At 46.1% G+C, this 7,511-nt stretch overlaps 1 long non-coding RNA gene across 1 annotated transcript; it reads right to left on the minus strand.

Annotated features, from left to right (window-relative positions):
* Window positions 1–956: 956 nt before the first annotated feature.
* On the minus strand, window positions 957–4,539 carry LOC140515386 (uncharacterized). The gene is made up of 2 exons (XR_011970998.1): window positions 4,320–4,539; window positions 957–3,588 (listed from the first exon to the last, which is right to left on the minus strand). It is a non-coding gene; the product is annotated as an uncharacterized lncRNA (long non-coding RNA).
* Between the last annotated feature and the right edge of the window lie 2,972 nt (window positions 4,540–7,511).

Here is a 7,511-nt window from a genome sequence, read left to right on the forward strand (position 1 = left end):
GAGTACAGGGAGAGGCTGTTCCAGTGGGAAAGAACCCTGAATATGCATGCCTCTGCCTTGTTTACATCAAGGGGTTGGAGCACTTTCATTTAGAGGGACACAAGGTCCAATGGGAGGATTCCCCTTTACCAACAAGTCCCTTAATTTGGTGACAGGAAGGAAGGGGAAGAGGATCAGATGTGGAACCAGGGGTGGTTAGTTCAAATATTTGATCCTGCCCTTAACTCACTATGTGACCTTGGGCAAGGCCTGTGACCTCTGGGAAGCCTATTTCCCATCTGTGAAAGGAAAGTAGGCTAGACGACCTCTGTGAAGAGCCTCCTAGCTCAGACTGTAGGATCTTAGGCCCATCCAAGGTCTTGTCCTTTGTGTCCAGCACCTGTAACAAGGGCTATCAAAGAAGGTGGCCAGAGAGAAAGACTCATGTAAGAACTGACACTTATGTACCTACAGGCTTCTGAGGGCCTTATAGACTCCTGCCTAAAGGCCCTGACCTTCAAAGGTAGCCAAGGGCACTCTTCAAGAGCAAAATCTACTGCTGGAACTATGAAAAATGAATACATTTTAAAATACATTTAAATATAAAAAAATATCTAAGACAGCAGTGAATACTTATGGGAAACTCAGCTCTCTTAGGTTCTCTTTGACAAGGCCACAGAAGCCATGCCATGTAAAGGGCCTGGTCCATGTTCTTCACTCTTAGATACATTCTAATTGGGATGGTGTGAGGATGGTCCTGACTGGGAGGGCTGAGATTTCCCAAGATGCTCCCCGACCCATTTAGGAATCCTCCTTTGGTAGGAAGGAACCTTTACTAGGCATCTGCAAGAGAAAAGAAGTGATGACCTTTCCCTGAATGGACTGCCCAAGTACCTCAGTGTATACAGGCAATAGAACACCAGAGTCCTTTTGTGGGCACAGGAGCTGGACTACCCCAATAAAGACAACTTCTTATTCCTAAGGGAGGAATGCTTTATTTACATCTTCCATTTTCAGAGGGTGCACAGGAGATTTAAGGAGTCGGGCTGTGAAAGCAGCCAAAAGAAAGCAAGCAAGCTTCCATATCCTAACACCAACTGTAGGATGAGGCACAATCTAGCATTATGACTTTGAAAATGATATCATGGGGACATCAGGGCAGAGTTCAGGTTCCGGATGGGCAGAAGGTCTGGTTCTGAAGGACCCTCTGCTTATCATCAGCCATTCTGGAGACAGCAGGCATCTGGAAAGGGCTAACCAGGGAAGAAGGCCCTGGTCAAAGTGTATTCAAGGTTAGGTAGGACTGGCCCATGGATGTCAGTCCAGATTGAGGTCAGGTTTCCTGCCCTAGATTGAAAGTCACTTTAGGTTCCTGATGTTAGGGGGGATTTGGAACAATTCAGGGTTCAGGTACTTTGAAACTGGCATTACGGGGACTTCAGGGGATGGCTCAGAGGCAGGCTGGGCAGAGGCCATTGTTCTGTAGGGCCCATGCCAACTCCTTGCTTACCATCAGTCATCCTGGGGACAGCAGGTATCTACAAAGGGCTAATCAGGGAAGAAGGCCCAGGACAAAGTCTCTCAGCGAAAGAGAGTGCCCCAGGCTGGACTCCATACAGGTATCCCACATTCTTTCAGTTACTTTCATTTCCCTATTGAAACTGGGTGTGAGGCACAGTCTATCACTGTGTGCTTTGTAGCTGCCATCATGGAGACTTCAGGGGACAGTTCAGGTTCTAGCTGAGCAGCAGCTATTGCCCTGGAGCGCCCCATGCCAACTCCATTATTATTATCAGCCATCCTGGGGACAGCAGGCATCTGGAAAGGGCTAACCAGGGAAGGATGCCCTGGTCAAACGTCTGTTCAAGGTTATGTGGGACTGGCACACAGATGCCAGCACAGATTACCATCAGTAATTCCTTTCTAGATTGTAAGAGTCAATTTAGGTTCCCCATGGTAGAGGGGACTTGGAACAATCCAGGGTTCAGCTGCTCTGAAACAGGCATCATGGGGACTTCAGGGGATGGCTCAGAGCCAGGCTGGGCAGAGGCCATTGTCCTGTAGGACCACATGCTTTCCCTCAGTAATCCTGGGGACAGCAGGCATCTGGAAAGGCCTAACCAAGGAAGAATGCCCTGGTCAAAGTTTGTTCAAGGTTATGTGGGACTGGCACACAGATGCCAGCACAGATTACCATGAGTAATTCCTTTCTAGATTGTAAGAGTCAATTGAGGTTCCCGATGTTAGAGGGAACCCTGGAATAATCCAGGGTTCAGCTGCTCTGAAACAGGCATCATGGGGACTTCAGGGGATGGCTCAGAGCCAGGCTGGGCAGAGGCCATTGTCCTGTAGGACCACATGCTTACCCTCAGTCATCCTGGGGACAGCAAGCATCTGGAAAGGGCTAACCAGGGAAGAATGCCCTGGTCAAAAGTCTGTTCAAGGTTATGTGGGACCGGCCCACAGATGCCAGCACAGACTGGGGTCAGGACTTCTGCCCTAGTTTGGAAGAGTCAATGTAGGTTCCCCATGTTAGAGGGGACTTGGAACAATCTATGGTTCAGCTGTTTTGAAACAGGCATCATGGAGACTTCAGGGCACAGCTCCGAGGTAGCCTGGGCAGAGGCCATTGTTCTCTAGGATTTCGTGCTTACCCTCAGCCATCCTGGGGACAGCAGGCATGTGGATAGGGCTACCCAGGGAAGGATGCCCTGGTCAAAGTCTGTTCAAGGTTATGTGGGACTGGCACACAGATGCCAGCACAGATTACCATCAGTAATTCCTTTCTAGATTGTAAGAGTCAATTTAGGTTCCCCATGTTAGAGGGGACTTGGAACAATCCAGGGTTCAGCTGCTTTGAAACAGGAATCATGGGGACTTCAGGGGATGGCTCACAGGTAGCCTGGGTAGAGGCCATTGTTCTCTAGGACTTTGTTCTTACCCTCAGCCATTCTGGGGACAGCAGGCATCTGGATAGGACTACCCAGGGAGGGATGCCCTGGTCAAAGTCTGTTCAAGGTTATGTGGGACTGGCACACAGATGCCAGCACAGATTACCATGAGTAATTCCTTTCTAGATTGTAAGAGTCAATTGAGGTTCCCGATGTTAGAGGGGACTTGGAATAATCCAGGGTTCAGCTGCTCTGAAACAGGCATCATGGGGACTTCAGGGGATGGCTCAGAGCCAGGCTGGGCAGAGACCATTGTCCTGTAGGACCACATGCTTTCCCTCAGTCATCCTGGGGATAGCAGGTATCTGGAAAGGGCTAACCAAGGAAGAATGCCCTGGTCAAAGTCTGTTCAAGGTTATGTGGGACTGGCACACAGATGCCAGCACAGATTACCATCAGTAATTCCTTTCTAGATTGTAAGAGTGGCCTTGGAATAATCCAAGGTTCAGCTGCTCTGAAACAGGCATCATGGGGACGTCAGATTAAGGCTCAGCTTCTACCTGGGCAGCAGCCATTGTCCTGCAGGGTCCAGTGCATACACCATCAATTTTGAGCTCAGTTGGAGAAGGTGGTGGGGCTTCGTCTCTCCCAGGGCTTTGGTGCCTCCTCGGCAGGCCCTCCTCTTCTCACAGGCTGCATACATTCCAGAAATGACTCCCTGCACAGATAGAAAGGAGGACAAGCCATGAAATGAGGTGACAACAATTACCTTTAAAAAAAAAGATTATTTGGAGCTCCATGCAATTCATCCAAGTTAGGAGACTGTGAGGATGGATGAAGCCTACATATTGGGATGGGGAGAATCTCCTGAATGCCTCAACCATTCTTTGGCTATGTTGGTGACAGGTAAATCTCCTCTCTGAATCAGCCCATTTTGATCCCTCACAACGTACTTTCATCTGTAACCTTAGTTTACCTGTAGCGCCTGCTTAACTCAATCGCATTCCTTAGGGGACATGTGATTAGAACTCTGCTCCACTAGATTTGCTCATCATTCATGACATTGATAGAAGCATGGAATTTGGAATCTGGTTTGTTTTGGTTCAGCTCTAAAATAAATTAACATATAAGAGTGCAATATGTAAAAAATATTCCTGTCATTCTAATAGAACTTTGTCTCTAAAATGTCTCTAAAGAATCCTAATGTTGATTCAGGGATTTTAGATTTTTGAAGCCTGAACCCCACCTGAAGCCTAATAAACCCTCTAGTTTTTCCTCCCTAGTGTCAGCCTTGGGGTAGATCTCCTGTGGCAGCAATTGCCTACCACGTGCACTCAGAAAGGCGATATTTCTCCTGTAAGCTATAAGGAAAACCCACCAAGGGACAGGCCGCAAGGTTAGAAAGAGGAGACCTCTGTTTCCAAAGCTCTCATGTACAGTTACACTCACCCTGGAGACATCCAAAGGGAAAACCCAGTTGAGCTCAAAAGACCTTTGTCCCAACATCACAGCAAGGAAGAGACATGTCTTCCATGTGTGTCCTCTTCACTTCTGTGTACTGATTGTTCATCATGATGTTTTTGGTCTCTGGCAGGGGGATCGTCCTTCTGAGGACATCTTGCTAGCTTCCCAGACATTCTGAGGAACACGGCACTGGCATTCTGGGCTGCAAAGCAAAGGCTGGATTGAAAAGCTGGGTTTTGAGAGGCAGCACGTGACAGAGTTTTCCCCAATCCCTGTATCGTTGATCTCACTATCTGAGGCTCTTTCCACCTTGCTTGTCTGCAGACCTGGAAGGAACAGACTGATCTGTTTGTTGTGAGCACTGTGTGACTCCAGGGTATGTGACACGACTAGGGTCCTGCTCTGGTTGGATGCCATGGACCTGACCACTGGTTCAGGTCCTGGTGGAAACACTGCAGTGGTGCAGTCAGAGATCCTTTCTAGTCTGGGCCTGTGTCCTAGTGTGATCATTGGTGAAGAGATGGTGCTAAGAATGTGCATCTGGTCTATACTTCAGTGTCCTATTCAGGATAGGTCAGAAGACACTTTAAACTTTGGACTGACATGAACATTTCTTTAGAGGGGTGCATTCAGTAAATTTGGTTCTGGAACTTGGTCCTGGGAATTGGTTCCAGTGATTCTCTTTGGGTTGCAAATCATTTGCCTTTTGGATCCCACATTTTCTGTTCCAAATATACCAGGAGAAAAGAGTCTTCCTCTGGATACAAGATGCAGACAGTCTTTTTGTTCTAGAGACTTACAGGTTGCCTCTTGGCTAATTTGGAAAAATTCCTTTTAAGGAATCCCAACTGTCTAGGGTCCCATTTCAAAATATTTGGGAAAAAGTTGTGAGAAGATTAACTTCAGGGGAAAGATATCCTTGACACACAGAAGGATCCTTGGATTTCAATGACCTGTGTGGGTGTAGATTGGCTAAAGGAAACCCATCCTTGTACCACATGGCTTACTTAGGCAGACCAGGAGCATCCAAAATGGTTTCCAAATCGAAAAACAAACTGCCCAACAACTGGCTTTGGCAGCTGTCTCTGCCATAAGTGAGTCTAGGAGCTTCGCGGGAGTGACTTCCTGTTGAAGCCACACCTTCAAGTGAGGGGCTGGAGTCCTGTCCCCAATTCCCAGTACCATCCCACTGCCCTAACTCTTTCCAAGAAAAGAAGTGTGAGAGCAAAAAGGCAAGTTCCAGGAATCCGGACTGGTGGGGAAGACGGGACTGATGCCACAGGTCTGGGATCAGCCTCTTCTTAGAGGCTGCAGCTTAGGAGAGGGTGAGGTTTGAACATACTAAATCTTGCATGAGCTTGAAGGAATCACTGACATATGACTAAAACATTCCTCCCTCCTAAGACAGCACAGCATTCTGATGCTCCCCTCTCCTTTCCAATAAGGAGGGACCTACTTCCACTGACCATTGGATCAGATACTCAGTGGCAAATGGGATTTTAGAAAAGGTAGCAACAGCTGCAGGATCCTCTTTTCTCAGTCTTCTTAGCCCTGCCCAGGCTGAGGAGGGAAAGCTCAGGACATACAAGACAAAAAAGACTGGGGATTCTTCTCCTGGTGGGTACAAATCTATTGCCTTAGAATCTAAAGACTAAAGTGATCACAGCAAGGAACCATCTATAAGTTGAACTCCTAAATTAGTTCTTCTATAAATACTGAAATATCTTGTTGAATTGGGTGAGGAGTGGTTTGCAGTTCCCTAGAACTAAAAGACTTTACACAGCAGTTAGGAGCTTTTCTTTCTTTCTTTCTTTCTTTTTTCAATCCCTCCTCCCCTTGAAGGGTGAGAGACTCATCAGTTCAGCAGGAGGTGTTATACACTAGTGCAGGGGTGGGGAACCAGTGGCCTTAAGGACACGGGGGGCCCTCTAGGATCTGAAGTGATCCACGGACTAAATCCAAACATTACAAAAAGAATTCCAGAAATGAAAGGATTTGTTCTTTCAAGCTTGGACTCAGTCAAAAAGCAAGACTCAAGGACCAAGAGGGCCTCCTCTGACCTTGAGGCCATTGGCCTAGGGTATGCAAAGAAAGCTTTATAGGAAAGGAAAGAAGAAATGGTTTGGAGTGGGCAGCTTTTAGGCCTCATCAGGTGAAAATTTACCCTTTGGAAGATATTTTGCGTCAGCACTGGGGGGTGTGGGTGTGGGGTGTCTCTGTGTGTCTGTGTGTGTGTGTGTGTGTGTGTGTGTGTGTATAAGTAATTCCACAGAGTACAACTGTTTTGGTAAATTCAAGCAGTCACTTAAAAGAAACTGAAAGACTATGGAAAAGGAAATAATTTTGTAATTCATTAGTATAATGTAAGAATTTTTGTACAGGAGAGATGTGGTGGGGTGGGAAACTGGGAGAGGATGGGGAAATAAAGAGGAGATTGGCTAGAAGAGTAGTGAAAGTAATGAAAATAGGAGTCAGTATAACAAATACCGTTTTGAAGTTTGTTGGGTTTTAAGCAAACTCCGTGGGAAGAAAAAAGGTGAAGAAGCAAGTCAAGGTAAGGGGAGAATGGGTGGAAACACAGAGAAGGTTGGAGTCTGAAGCACTGATGGTGGGAGGAGAAGGCCTGAAGGAAGTTTCAAGCTTTCATGGAGTAGACAACTTCACTTTGAGATATACAGATACACACATGTATGTATGTATCTATAAATAGGGTTGGCTTCTAAATGTCTCCACTAAAGATGACAAAAGGATAAATAAACATTATGTTCCTGGAAAATACAGATAGACAGATACTTTGATCTACCCAAGCACAGAAAAAAGTGTGTAGATGAGGAAAGAAAAAAATATATCCTCATTTTCCCTTTAATACTTCAGAAGAAGACTGAATTGATGGAACATGCTTCAAGCTCAAATACATCTAACTTGTCTTTGTCTAAAAAAAAAAAAAAAGGAAATAGTGTTTTGGTTTTTTGTTTTGAGTGTATATTTTTAATTGCATGACTAAGTAAGGGCCCTGCAGACCTCTTGATGATCAAAATGGGGTATTTTCACAGTAATTTTTTCTCATTTCTTTTCTTATGATTTGGGAGGGAGGATGGAGTTTCAAGCTGTTTTTCCCAGTCACCTTACTGTAAAGTCTGAAATGTGTTCCTTGGGACAGGAAAATGTAAGGCCTCC

This window comes from Notamacropus eugenii, chromosome X, assembly GCF_028372415.1.
Source record: "Notamacropus eugenii isolate mMacEug1 chromosome X, mMacEug1.pri_v2, whole genome shotgun sequence".
NCBI lineage: Eukaryota > Metazoa > Chordata > Mammalia > Diprotodontia > Macropodidae > Notamacropus > Notamacropus eugenii.